At 46.3% G+C, this 14,425-nt stretch overlaps 1 long non-coding RNA gene across 2 annotated transcripts in view; it reads left to right on the forward strand.

The window, feature by feature from the left end:
* The first annotated feature begins 500 nt into the window (after window positions 1–500).
* The window catches only part of LOC126502376 (uncharacterized), a 54,722-nt gene continuing 40,797 nt past the window's right edge, over window positions 501–14,425 (forward strand). For both annotated transcript variants that reach the window (XR_007591912.1, XR_007591913.1), the window contains exons 1-3: window positions 501–747; window positions 7,002–7,212; window positions 11,016–11,532. This is a non-coding gene — a long non-coding RNA (uncharacterized lncRNA). The remainder of the gene's footprint in view (window positions 748–7,001; window positions 7,213–11,015; window positions 11,533–14,425) is intronic.

Here is a 14,425-nt window from a genome sequence, read left to right on the forward strand (position 1 = left end):
TTGGTTGTGCTCATGTGGAGAGGAGACAGGGTAATGTTAGGAATCTTTCTTCACCACTTCTCCACTTGTTTTTTGAGACAGGGTCTCTCTCTAAAACTAAAGCCAACCATTTTGTCTAGTTTCCAGGACCCTTCTCTCTTCCCTCTTCTATCCCACCAACTGGGGTTAGAGACACAAGCAGCCATTCCCAGGTACGGGCGGGGGCTGGAGGCCGGGGTCCCTACTGGGCGCCAGGCTGCCATGGGGGGGCGTATTGTAGCCCCCTGAAGCCGGCAGGGTGGGTGGGCGAGCTTGCACTGCTGGCCGCTGGAATTAGCCTCGCCCCGCCCCGCCCGCCATCCCGGAGAAAGCAGCCTAAGCCCGGCTCTGGCCTCCCCCATCCCCGCAGCCTCCGCGTTCCGCGCCGCCCCCTCCGCCCCCGCCCTCGCCTTGGAGACCGCGAGAATAAATCGGGGAGGCCAGCGCACGGGCGCCGGCAGCAGGCGAGGCAGCCTAGGCACGGAACGGCCACCACGCGCTAGAGTCCGGCCCCGCCCGGCCCCGCCCGGCCCCGCCCGGCCCCGCCCTCCTCTCCTCGTGCTCCCACCCGCAGAGATCGGCGCCCTGGTTGGGTCCCCCGGCCGCAGCACGCTGCTCCGCCGCCGCCTCCAGGCCGGATCGCGAAGACGGCAGGCCTTGACTCTGATCCATTTTCCAGTCTTGCCTGATCGGCCCCTTGAGCCAGGAGCCCTTCTCTTCGGCCGTCAGGTAAGTCGGCAGCAGGTCCCGGCAGGGGCTGGAGGCCGGGGTCCCGACTCGGCGCCAGGCTGCCGTGGGGGCCGGAGTGCGCGGCACTTTGCCGCCGAGGGCGGCAGGGTGGGCGGGCGAGCCTTGCACTGCTGGCCGCTGGTATGAGCTCAGAACCGGAATGCCTGCCGCGCCCGCAGTCCCGGGGAAAGCAGCCCGAGCCCGGCTCTGGGCGCCCCCATCCCCGCAGCCTCCGCGTCCTCACACCGCTCCCGCCCTAGGAGACCGCGGATAAATCGGGGAGGCGAGCGGCGGGGGTGGAGGGGGAGGGAGGCAGAGCGCACGGGCGCTGGCAGCGGGCTGCCCGAGCTCCGTTTCCATGGTCGCCCTTGATGGTGGCGCAAGCGAGGCAGCGTAGGCATGGAGCGGCCACCACGCGCCAGAGAGTCTGCCCGCCCGTGCCCTCCTCTCCCCGCGCGCCCACCCGCAGAGATCGGCGCCCTGTTTGGGTCCCTCCTGGCTGCCGCGTGCAGCCTCGCCGCCGCCTCCAGGCCGGGTCTGCCTGCTGGCCTTGACTCTGACACTTTTCCAGTCTTGCCTGATCGGCCCCTTGAGCCAGGAGCCCTTCCCTTTGGCCGTCAGGTAAGTCGGTAGTGGGTCCGGGCGTGGGCTGTAGGCCCGGGTCCCTACTGGACACCAGGCTGCCCGGGGGGGGGGGGGGGGGGGGGGGGGGGGGGGGGGGGGGGGGGGGGGGGGGGGGGGGGGGGGGAGCGCGGCTGGTAGCCACCGAGGCCGGCAGGGTGGCGGGCGAGCCTTGTGCTGTTGGCCGCTGGAATGAGCTCGGAACAGGTGTGCGAGCCTCGGTCCGTGGAGCCCACCTCAGCCGGGTCTCCGAGCATGCTCCACACTTAAGACTGTAGCCGGACTTGGGGAAAAACTTTGCAGGCATACCCAGCTCCCACCAAGCCAGGCCAGATGAAAAGTGTTTCCGTTAGGTATTTCACAGAGTTAATTTCAGGCTGACCCGGGTAGCTCGCGCTTCTGTGCTTGGCCCCTAGGATGCTAATTACTGTGCTGTCCAAACTCATTTAGAGCCCAAATTACTAGGAGCGCCTGGCAGCCTTCCTGGTTTCCAGCCGGTTCACTCCCGGCAGCTTAACGTGCTGTCCACCCAAGAGCTCACAGATACCAGGGCCACCAAAGCCAGCCTATCCAACCCTTTATTTGAAACTTCTAAGAGCTGACAGACAGGACGTTACTGATCTTAGAATGAATAGAACCCCTATTCTTTGAGGGAGGAACTATTTCCATAGTCTCCTGAAATTTTCTCTTATTTTCAACATTTCTAAAATAATTAAAAAAAAAAGCCGTTGCTGTTCTGGAAATAAGAGTGTTGAAAGGTATAGTCACAGGGCAGAAGGGAAGGCAGTGCAACCGCTCTCTGCTCTCTCAGGCTGCAAGAAGCAGAGTCAATGGCACATATAAATATATACATTTTTCCTGTTTCCATATCTTTATTTGTACATGTGTTATCCATTGTATTTTGCTACAGTTTGCCTGTATGAATGTAGGTGGGAGATTATTGTGAAATCTTATATCCCAAACCTGAAATCTTTAATCTTTTGCCGTATAAATTCAATTATGTATACACAAATTCTACAAAATCTTTGATATATCACAGTGTATCCTGCTATAAACAACTATAGTGATATATACATTTTTTTAAAAGCGCTGAATAGCTTATCTGGCATCCTGGGAAAGCATTTGTTTTGGTTCTTGAAGGTAGTTTAAACCTTCTCACTGTAGGTACTCTTAAGTAGATGAGTCACGTAAATGCATTTTACATAACAAAAACAAAGCCCAAGGTAGCCTTCCCAGCTTTTATGTTGCAGGAATCACTTGCTGTCCTTTGTTGGCAGAAAGCTGGATCCTGGAGGTTTTTTTTGGTGGGGGGAGATACACTAGAAGTGCACCCTTACTAGAGTCCTAGCTGGAACCCGGCAGCTATTATTTAAGATTTGGCCTAGAACAGTTGTCACCTTAGGCGTCAGTGCAAGCATCTAGAGAAGTTTATTCCAGCCCCGAGAAAGGGGGTGTCTAATATTTTTGTCATTGATTTACAGCAATGTTCTCTTTAGGTAATCCTCCATAAAAATGATTGCACGTTATTTTTGTTAGGAAGCAAAAGGGTGAATGCCATCTGTAGAGCTTCCTTTAATTGGCAGAATGTTCCAGCTGTTTAATTTTAAGCATGAACAGTCTAAGAATTTCCAAGATGCTATAAAACCATCCAGTCTTCTTAAGAAATCACGGTTTTGCTTATTTATATTTTTAGTACATTTGAAGCTTGGCCTGTTACATAAGAACTCGGGTGACGTTCGTGCACTTTGTGTCAAAGAAGCTGCAGCTCTTAGGAAGTCATGTTCTTAACGTGCTCGGATCACACTTTTTAGTGCTGTTTTCAATTGATTTGCCAATATTGCTATCATTTAGGGAGGGTGCTTCTTCATATTAAGGAAAAGAAAAGGCAAAAAAAAACCCCACTCATTATTGAGCATCTCATAGTAAAATATTGGTGTAAAAATTCTTGTTAGAAGAACATCTGCAATAAATGCTTTCCCCAATTCATTTCCTGCTCAGATATGTGCTAAAGGTTTGGGAGTGTGAATGGGTCTTCCAGTTCCCTCATGTCGTTCTCCTTGAAGTGACCTTCTTTTAGGCATGGCTAGTGTCATCTTTAACTTTGGAGGACTCTGCACACTGCCTTTCCTCCGCACCAGCTGTGCATGAGCACCCCACTTTCATTAATCCTCAGTGCTGTTCTGCTCGCTGTTTTGATTGGAGACATGGGTTTTGTGAAGAGCAGGACACTTGTTTTATTGGTGAGAGTGTTTCCAGACTGTGTCTCACTCTGTTGCCTAGGCTAGCTTGAAACTTACTCTGTAGCCTAGGCTAGACTATTCACAGGAGTCTTCCTGCCTCAGTTTACCCCCAGCTGGATTGTATGTCTAAGTCCCCATGCTCAGGCTCTGACTGTGGATTTCATCTGCATTTCTTCCTAATAGTGGTGTTGAACTTCTCATGAGCTCCTTTAATGGAGGAAGGTCATTGCCACCTGTCTTTGCTGAAGAGCATTTACCTTTGCCCATCTTTTAGCCAGTGTCTGCTTTCTTGTCCCTTTTGCCTCTCTTTTGGACTGTGCTCCTGGGTACCACAGAGGGAAGCTCCCAGAAAGTGATGGCTGGGGACCTTGCCCTCTGCTGGCTCTTTGTATGCCCTGCAGTTGCAACGACCACAGTGATGTCTGTGACCCAGAAACTGGGCAGTGTCTGGTATGTTTGCTTGTGTGGGAACTGGCCTCAGTGATCAGCGTGACCTGAAAGACAGCCAGGAACCAGGCAGACCCTCCAGCAGGTCCTTGCCACATGGCTGCTGCCATCAGTCTCAAAGACATTGAAACCTCCTCCTCCTATCACTGGGAGACTGGCAGGGTTTGTTTCTGTGTCTGCCTCAGCCATGGATGCCTCCCTCACTCTAGTCCTCAGTAGCTGGTCCTTGTTTCTTCGCTACTTTCTGGGGTGGCTCGTTGCCATACTAGTCAGCCATACAGGCAGGCAGTGATAGCACACACCTTTAATCCCAGCAGCCAGACTAGTTAGCCATAGAGGCTGGGGGAGGGTGGTGCTAGCCTTTAATCCCAGCACTAGAGAGGAATATAAGATGGGAGGAGACAGGTCTTCAGTCCGGGGTCAAGATAAGAGCCCCAGGATGGCTGCTTTAGTTTTCTGATCTCCAGGTTGAGCCCCAGTATCTGTCTCCGGGTTTTTATCATTCGTGCTACAGTGTGGGCTCTGCATTTCATTTGCAAAAGGGATGACGGCCTCTGGGCAGAGCTGGTGTGTGTGTTCCTGGTTGGCGCAGACTGCCCTGTCTATACCTACTGTCCCCGCTTTGGTAGGTGCTCTACAGGCTATCATGGCAACCCTCATGTAGCAGGTGGCAGCTGCCAGAAGTGTGACTGTAACCCCCAAGGCTCTGTCCACAGTGACTGTGACCACACATCTGGGCAATGTGTTTGTAAGCCAGGAGCCACGGGACTCTGCTGTGAGGAATGCCGGCCAAGACACATCTTGATGGAGAGCGACTGTGTGTGTAGGTGACTCTCCTGTGTGTATCTTATGTTAGGTCTTCCTTGCTGACCTGGCTGTGACACCCACAGGCTCAGTGGGATACCACAAATTTCACTGTACTTTACACTTTATTGCAACTCCTTGATGTACATTGCTGTTGAATCTACTTAATTAAACCTTTAATTGTGTACAGATAAGACAACACAACTTGGATTGTGTAGGGTCTTGTGCGATGGTCCAGGCTGACTCCAAACATCACAGTTCTGCTTCACTTTCCTGTTTATTGACTGGATTACAGAAACACGTAGTACACCCAGCTAATAATTTTTATTTCATAATTTAGCTGTATCAATACTTCCTTTTACTGAAACCACAGATCAGTGTGGAAGAGGTGTTGTTGTCTATATTGCCCAAATTTCTGGTCTCTGGTTTTCTCCAGTTCTAACGGATGTCTGTCGAGTGCAGGGGAAAGTCATTTGAGTGTCTTCTTTGTGGGTGATGGGAGAGGGCTAGAGGGGATGAGTATCAGGGAATTGGGAAAGGTTTTTCCTTTCATTCTGTGAGTGTTATAAGCAATCTCCTGGGGTGTGTTCTCCGCTGCTCTCTGAGGAGTGGCACACACTGAGACGCTGGGGGTGGACTTTAGAGGGGGTACTGAGACAGCTTGTAGCCAGGTCCAATTCTAGATGAGCCGTGGCACTGTAAAGGTTCAAGTGGTGGGAAGGCATGATGCCTCGGCCACTCTGAGGCTCGGCTCCTCCTTTCCCTGTGACTTTTGCTGAGTTTCCGTTACTCCTGTGCCTGGAGTGAGAATGAGGTGTGTGGTTCATGGAGCCCCACTGTGTGTTCTCTAGTTTCCGAGATAATCCCTCCTACAATGTCACGGGTTGTTGCAGGAATGACTTGTCATCATATTACTAATTATAGTTATTATAAAATTCATGCTCCGTGCTGCAGTCTGGGTAATCAGCTTTGGTACACATGCCAGTCATTCACTCAGTGCCAGACCACTGCCATCTTCAGGCACCGACTGCAGCTCTCAGGATTCCATGTTACTGCAGTTCCCAGGATTCTCAGCATTTATGGCTGAGAGTCTTTAAGGCTGTGCGTTCAGACGAGGAAAAGGAAGCCTGCAGGGAAGGGTGGGAAGGAGTGCGTGAGAGGTCATCTAGCCCTGTCGATGCTGAGGTATGCATTGGCAGCCCGTATATGGCGGTTCTGTTGAACTTGTCCATGTTGGGTTTCATGGTCTAAGTTGATGAGGATGACTGACCAGGTCTCTTCCTCAAGAGGGCACCAGATCTCATTACAGATGGTTGTGAGCCACCATATGGTTGATGGGAATTGAACTCAGGACCTTTGGATGGTGGCTCAGATGGCTTAGCAGTTAAGAGAACTGTCTGCTCTTCCAGAGGTCCTGAGTTCGATTTCCAGCTTCCACATGGTGGCTCATAAGCATCTATAGTGGGATCTGATGCCCTCTTCTGGCATGTAGGCATCCATGCAAGTATAGTAAGAGCCAGACCTTAATGTCCTCTGAACTCTGCATATTTGACATGGCACTTAGACGTCCCTTCCCTCATCACACACAAAACATATAAAGAAAGAAAAAAATTACTTCTGGTCTTCAGCAATCAGGATCCATTCTAAGCTTGGTCATTTAGACTTTTAATCATAATAATGAGGAAGGCTGAGGCAGGAGAATTTTTTTGAGTTAAAGACCAGCCTAAGTATTTGGCTGGGCGGTGGTGGCGCACGCCTTTAATCCCAGCACTCGGGAGGCAGAGGCAGGCGGATCTCTGTGAGTTCGAGACCAGCCTGGTCTACAAGAGCTAGTTCCAGGACAGGCTCCAAAACCACAGAGAAACCCTGTCTCGAAAAATCAATAGAAATAAATAAAAGTTGAAGAAGGATGCTTAAAAGAAATCCCACACTAGCTCAGAATTGAGAAATAGATGGTTATTCATTCAGNGTATAGCCAAGACTTGTCTAAATAATAAATAAATAAATAAATAAATAAATAAATAAATACGAAACAAGAAGTCACTCTATATTCCTAGAAGGAACTATGATCATTTGAAAGTCTCCTATTAGGGTTTTAAGACCCAAGTTTTACTTCCTAAGTGGACCATTTCTGTTTATCAGGGCTGCTAAAGAGTTACTGTCACGAATTCAGAAGAGGTTCCAGAAGCCCCAGGAAAAGCTGAAGGCATTGAAGGAGGCAGCCAGTGGCCTCCTTTCAAACCACAGCGAAGAACTGCAGGCGGCAGAGGAGCTCCTGACGGAAACTCAGACCAAGACCCAGGAGAGCAATGGCCTGCTGCTCCTCATCAAGGCCAGCCTAAGAGAGTTCGGCGTGAGTCATGCGTCCCTTGTTTTGACTATCTCTTCCCCCACCATCTTGTCTCTCCCACCTTCTGTTTGAACCTGTGTGCCCCAAGTTTTCCACCCTTTCCATGCTCATCTATGTCCCTTCTGCCTTCTTCCTTAAGGTGCCCTGCCCTGTGCAATGTCTCCTCTCTAGTTTTCTGCTTTCTAGAGGTTCTCCACGTTAAACACATGGAGCTGAGGAGTGGAGGGAAGCTAGGACACACACGGGAGAGAATATGCAGCGTTTGTCTTTTTGTCCCTTGGTTATTACCTCAGTACAAAATTTCAGGTTTCATTGGCTTTCATACCAATCTCATGATGTCAGTTTTGAGTCTAGCTGAATAGAATTCCATTTGGTGTGTATGCTCTATTTTCTTTACCTGTCCATCTGTTGATGAGCAACATTACCAAATGGGACTGAGAACCCGGGGTGTTAACGTGGAAAGAATGAAACTCAGTCCCTACACCTTACGCTGTACAAAACTCAGTTCCAAATGGTAGGGTTTCCTCCTTCTTTATGTTCAGATATACTCTTTATTCTGCTTTTGAATCTTCTCAGTAGCACATTGTTGATCCCCCACATCACAAATCTGAACTTTTATTTGCCAAAGGTGGTTTCACTTATGTTTATTGTACTCTTTAATATAGTTGGGCTTAAATTTATCCTTATTATCGTGTATTTTTTTGAGAATCCCTCGTCTAATTCCCCTCTCCTTACCTCTTCCTTTCTTGTATTTCCTTCATTCCTAATTTATTTAAGATGTATACATCTTACTTGTGTAGATATAGCAAATACTTTTTAAAATGTAAGGAAAATACTAAAATTTGTGACTTTGGAGGTATTTAGTGTCTACTCTCTGTTTCTAATTGATTCAAGAATTCTCAACATGATTTTCTCTCTCTTTTACCTTCTTGTACTACTTTGCACTGGTCCAGCCAAGCCTTATGTTGAAGTACCGTGGAAGTTAATGTCTTGATTTTTTTGCTTCAGGTGATAAAATTTGCAATGTCTGCATATCTCTCATTGGACACACTAACTACTGCAGTACTGGGGATACAAATCGTTGCCTCTGTTTTTATTTTAAAGCAGATTCTCTATATAACTCTGACCTGGAATTTACAATGTAGACTAGGCTGGCCTCAAACTTACAGAGATCCCCCCATGTCTGTCTCTGGGGGCTAACCACATCCAGTCAAATCACTTTATTAACTTTATAAAACATTCCTGTCCATTTTGCAGCCATTGTTATCTCTGATTAACTTTTCTATGTGGATGCAGTCGCTCCTTGAAGTGTCTGGTGAGAATTTTGTTTAAACCCGAGTTTATTGCTGTTTCAACTATATCTTTTTTCTCATTCAATACTTATTAAATTTTTTTATGCTGGTTAAATATTGATCATACAGTAACTTCAAAGTCATCCTTAGCTTTTCACTGGTACCGCTGTTCCAAGAGTTTTAGTTCCTCTCCCCATTAAACTCCATGCTTCTCTTTCATGGTTTTATCTTTTCATGAATTGTGACTTTAGGATTTGTACTCATGTTTTTATTTGAGAAACCTGCCAGCTTATTCTATTTCGTTCACTTGCTTCTGTTGATTGCATCAAAAAGCCATGATGTAATTATATTTTCATTAAAATAAAACTGTTAAGAAAAAAAAGTCATGGTTATACCCTTAGGTTTAATTGCATTTTTCTGATGACTAGGGATGCTGAATGCAGTTTTAAATATTTGTTGGCCGTTTGTAATTGTACATTGTCATTTCTGAGGATGTTGGCCAAGTCTTTGCTTTGCCCTTCTAACTCAGTGACCTCATTCTTATCTGTCCTTTCTGTTTTTATAAAATTAAGTCTCCCCTTATTTTTTCTCATGTATACTTAAAGGTTTCTGCTATTTTAATCTAATAGTTTTCTCATGGGTTTAGGGTCATTTCTCTGAAATTTTACTCCCAATTGCATATACCATTCAAGATTCCTCAAAATGTCTGGTTAGATAATTCTTTTTCCAAGATCATGAACTGTTAGTTTTGAAGAATGTATCGTTAGTCACTGTGTTGTGTTCGGTGTGGGCTGGGGACAAGAGAACACATTTAGTATTTTCATTTTTAATTAATTGCTACAGTTGGAATGCAAGTCATGGGCTCCTTTATGACCTGTCATTCTTGTGTATCATTGTACTTCCTGTATTTGACCTTTCTGATCTTCTCCCCTGCAAAACCTCAGTGTACAACTTCCTCCCTGTAAGTAGTCTCTCCTCTGCTTTCACGTGTGTGTGCATATGAGGGGAAATATGGGGCATTGTTTTCTTCTTTCTCTCTTTGCCCTCCCCCATTTATTCCCTTTCCTTCCTCATCATAGTCTCTCTGATTTCATATCTGTATATGTCCTCCATATGGGCTCACACACACATAAATATGTGTCCATATATGACAGAAAATATGGTTCATGTATTTCTGAGTCTGACTTGTGTTGCTTATGTTATCATTTTTATTTTTACATCAGATTTATCATGTTAATGATAATCTCTATTAGTTTTCCTGAAGGTGCTATATTTCACCTTCTTTATGGCTGAATAAAACTCCACTGTGTGTATGAACCATATTCTCATCAAATTAATCTGCTGCTCATTTTGTGGATTGTGAGTGCCTCCCTTCCGTAGCAAAACCTCCAGGTTACACTCTCACCAGCGTAAAAGTGCAGGAAACTTCTCTAGCATTTTTGCCATGTTGTTTTCCTGGTGACAGCCGGTCTTATGGGTGAGATGGCATCACAGTGTTGTTTGATTTTCATTTTCTTGACGGCTAAGGATGTTGAACAGATTCCACCTATTGGCTGTCTGAAGTTCTACCTTTGAGAACAGTTCTATTGATTCACCTATTTTTTGATTAGATGGGTTTTCATGTTTAATTCTTTGGGACCTTCTTTTATTGCCTATGTTAATCCTCTACCACATACCCAGTTGCAAAGATTTTCTCCCATCCTGTCGGCCATCTCGCCACTCTGATGCTCGTCCCCTTTGCGGTGCAGACAGCCCTCGATTTCATTGGTCAGTCCTTAACAATTTTATCACCTGTGAGAATGAGAGGTTAGGATGATCAGTTATCTCTAGATAGTATATGTTATCTATGTGATTTACTGATGAAATACATTGGAGGAGTACTTTCTGACTGTTATACAGTCATGATTTGCTGTAGAGTAACACAGTATTCCCAGCATCAGCAGCTGTATAATACATGTGGTAACTACAGTTTTGTTATAACTAGAAAGTCATAGATAAGATGACCATTCTAATAAAACTTTGTAATTTTTGTACAACTTTCATGTATCACAAAATTCTTTTTGGTCCCTCCCCTACTGCTGAAACAAAGTAATAATTATTGTACATCAATGGGATGTATAAAATATGGGATAGAGTATGTTTGATCTGCATAGACTAGTTTATTAATCTATAATTTAGAATATTATGCCCAATGTGGAAAATGTTCATCACACATTGAACGTGAGAACACAGGTCATGAAGCATGTACATTGAATGTCACGACATCTCTATAAACAAACGATTTCCAGCAAGATAGCCTTGGGTGATGGATGCTATATCAGAATATTTACAGGTCTACCCTGGTTAGATTATGGGCAAATAGAATTCTCTGTGTGTTTGTATATTCTGAATTCGTACAATGATTGTTTATTGCCTTGTTCTAAAAATATTCTGATATCAGAAAATGTTACTTACTCATTGTCAGCAAATTGGTACTGAAACAATCTGTTTTGTTTCCTGCTCTTTTGTGTTTAGCCAACAACCCAAGTTTGGAAAAGCTGATTCCTATGAAAAACTGGAGAAACTAGGAGAAGGACCTTATGCAGCAGTCTACAAAGGGAAAAGCGAGTAAGTTAAATATTTTAAAGAACAAGTCAAGGGAGAGAGAGAGGGCAGCTGAGGCCTAGGAGTTGGAATGGCAGCAGGGGTCGCGCCTGGCTCCCACGCGCGCCAGGCCTTGGGCCAGAGGAGTTGCGGCTCTGCACCGCGCCTCGCCTCGGGCTGGGAACTTGTGCGCTGGTCTCCCGTGCCTCCTCCGTCGGGCGCCACCTCTGTTACAAAGGAGAGCAAATGAGGCGGAGGCGGCAGAGGCCTCCCTGCTCCCGGCCTCCACCCAGGCCTATGGCCCTCGCCTTGTCTGCGCTGCGTGCTGGACCAGTTTCGCGAAATTGCCTGGGCCCCGCACACCCCAGATGTGGGACCTCATGGAGCCACAGCCAAGCAAGAAGATCTGCAGGATGAAGAACTTTGTCAGAGAGTTTCAGCAGCATCGGTGAGTGTGCTCCTCTGTCCCCCCCACCCCGGCCCAGTGCGCTGCCGGCTGTCCCCGGGCTCGCTCCATGCTCCGTGCCGCCACCCGTGCTCCTTGCTCCCAACACCTGCCAGGCAGCTGCCACCTTGGGCGAGCTGTGGACCCGGGATGGAGGGGGAGATCTCTCGGAGAGTCGCCCCTCTTCCCCAGGATCTGGGCTTCATTTGTGGACTGTCCCAAGCCTTTAATTTGGGTTCCTCCTCTCAGCCACTAGTATCTTTTGCACCCGCAGTGGACCGCGAGGGGACACCCAGCCCTCAACACCATCGGGCGTCCTGTGGCCACCACGTTACTTGTTATTTTTAAAGCGCTTCGGTATTAGGTGTTTAACTAGTAATTTAGCTTTGAGAATCGCCGAAACCTTGATGTGTGCCTGATGTTAACGTAGGCAACCTAAAGGAAGTGGGACAGATACCTTGAGACCTTTTGTTCAATACCTTGAGTACTTCGGGTCCTATAAATGGAGGTTTGGGTGTCCAGTTCTTAGGACGCTGAGCCTTCCAGCTGCTGGAGAGAAATGTGAGTTATGAAGCTGTGGGGACTCTATGGATCAGTCTCCGGAACTGCTGCAGTAGGACAGTTCAGAGTATTGTCTTTGAGAAAGAGCAACCGACTTAACAAAGAACAGACAAACAACAAGTTCAGGGAATGTTTAGGATACTTGAAAAGATAGATCCGTGTTCTAGGGAATCTCTCTCTAGCAAGATGACAACAGTGTCATGTGGAATGGCTTTGTTAAATCTTGAGGTTTACTGGCAGGAAGTGTGCCTCTTAACCTGGAGGTGTAGCTGCCTCCCAAACTGTCACAACTTCCCTTGACACAGGTAACTGTGCCGAGCAAGGGATTCCCACAGAGCCTCAGACAAACCTATCAGAGTGTCCAAGCGTACCTTCTGGCCCTTGGTTCGCTGTGATCATGTTTATGAAAGTGTTAATTAATTAATCATAAACAAGCTAATTCCTTAAAACCCCGAGGTGCCAGTGAATGTCAGCTGTCTGTCCACGCATGCAAACTGTCTTCAAGTGAAAGCAAACATTTAGTCAAGCTTTTATTGTTAATAATTATTATTATCATCACCATTATTTCAGTCCAATTTGTTAATATTATTTCTGAGAACACTCAAAGTTATGTGCAGAAGCCAGATTAATCCAGCCTTTCCATATTGTGTTTGAATGCACACAAACTCACTCTTCTGGATTAGGCATTCCAATGTGGAGTCTTCCACTGAAATGAAGTTCGAAGCCCAGAGGAGTGGAGAGTGACGTGTGGAGTCCTGTGCGTTATTCACAAGGATGTTTCTGTGCTGGGCCCAAATCACCGCCCATGCGGGTTCTGGAGTCCTTTAGGGCCTATTCTAAAGCGCTTAACTAGATATCTACTAATGCTGATGATTCCGTTGGAGTCCCTCCAGTTTTGTGTTAAAAAATCCATTGCAGTTGAGTCTCAGTAAGAAGCCAAGGGCATTAGTAGAAAAATTCTGTATGTCGAAATAATTGTAGGGTTTGATGGCCAATCATTAAAATTTGGGGTAACTGCAATATTGGCAAGTGGGCATTATAGTTAATTGGGCTTCCTAGATTATTGAGATTTAGTGATGGGAAAGCTCCTTTTGACTTGAACCCTTCTCAAAAATGCCTTCTATGATTATGTGGCGATTACATGCAGGCTTCAGGTAATAACAGCTCAGGAAAGGAAACATGTCATGTCATGTGACTCAGAAGAGAGATCATACTGTGGTATATTGTGGAAGAAATTATTGGCATTTTTAAGTGATTTTAATGTTGGTTGTGTACCAAAGCCAGAGTGTTTATTAGAAACAGCACTGCCGAACACGAATCGTTCTCCTCTGCTTTTTTTCACACTCAGAGGCAGTGAACTCCTCCTGATGACTGAAGGAGTTTTTGAAAAGGTAAAGGCAATGGATTGAGAGTTTTTTTCAGGGAATGTGGTCTGTGTATCAGATGGGCTTCCTGGTATTGCCAGTCCAAGCTCTGACCTTGGATAGGTCCCTTAACTTTTATAAGTCTCAGTTTTCAATTTGTTTGTTGGCATTTAGTGAAATAACGATTCCATATCTGTGTGACATGCAGTGTGGACTCAATAAATGCGCCGTGTTGTCATCGTCAGGCACCAGACCATACTGGCGCGACTCTATAGAAAGCAAGGAAAAGAGAAACACTGACAGATTTGTACTATAGCAGCCAGAAATCAGGGTAGGTTTTGGAATTGGACCGAGCTGGGCCTGGCCATCTCTTGTCCCACTTGACTTGGGCAACCAGTAATCCACTTAAAGGCCTGCATTCTCCCCTCCACGCATTTGTGTGCTTGTGGAGATTGAGTAAGACAGAAAAACGTGATCTGATACATCTGCTGCATGGTGGACATCGGCACTGGAAGCTCTGGATAGTTCTTCTGATTTCTCTTTGTCCCTTCCAGTCCGCTGTTCCCCCCCCCCCCCAAGGAGAGGTAGAAGAAGGTTTATTCCCGTTGGACAGCCCAGCAGTACCATGCGTTCTCTTTCATTGGCATGTTCCGAGAGAGCCTCTTACCTATACATACTGACTTTATTTCCTTTTCTTAGCACAATTCAGATCAGGTGTAGCTTTCGTATATGGGGAAATGTCCATTATCACTGTTCAGTCATTAAAAAATCAATAATCATTTACCTAGAAAATTATGACAGTTCACAATGCATATGTATGCAGTGAATGGTTTTTCTTAACAGTAGTTTCAAATACAAAAACTAATAATGCTTAATTTGACACACATCATAGATGATTCTAACTTGGTTACCATCTTCCCCAAAGATAACTGATCTGAGATTACTATATTATAAAAGATCAGATCAAACAC

This window comes from Alexandromys fortis, unplaced genomic scaffold (genome assembly GCF_014885135.2).
Source record: "Alexandromys fortis isolate MF-2015 unplaced genomic scaffold, M_Fortis_MF-2015_v1.1 scaffold_45, whole genome shotgun sequence".
NCBI lineage: Eukaryota > Metazoa > Chordata > Mammalia > Rodentia > Cricetidae > Alexandromys > Alexandromys fortis.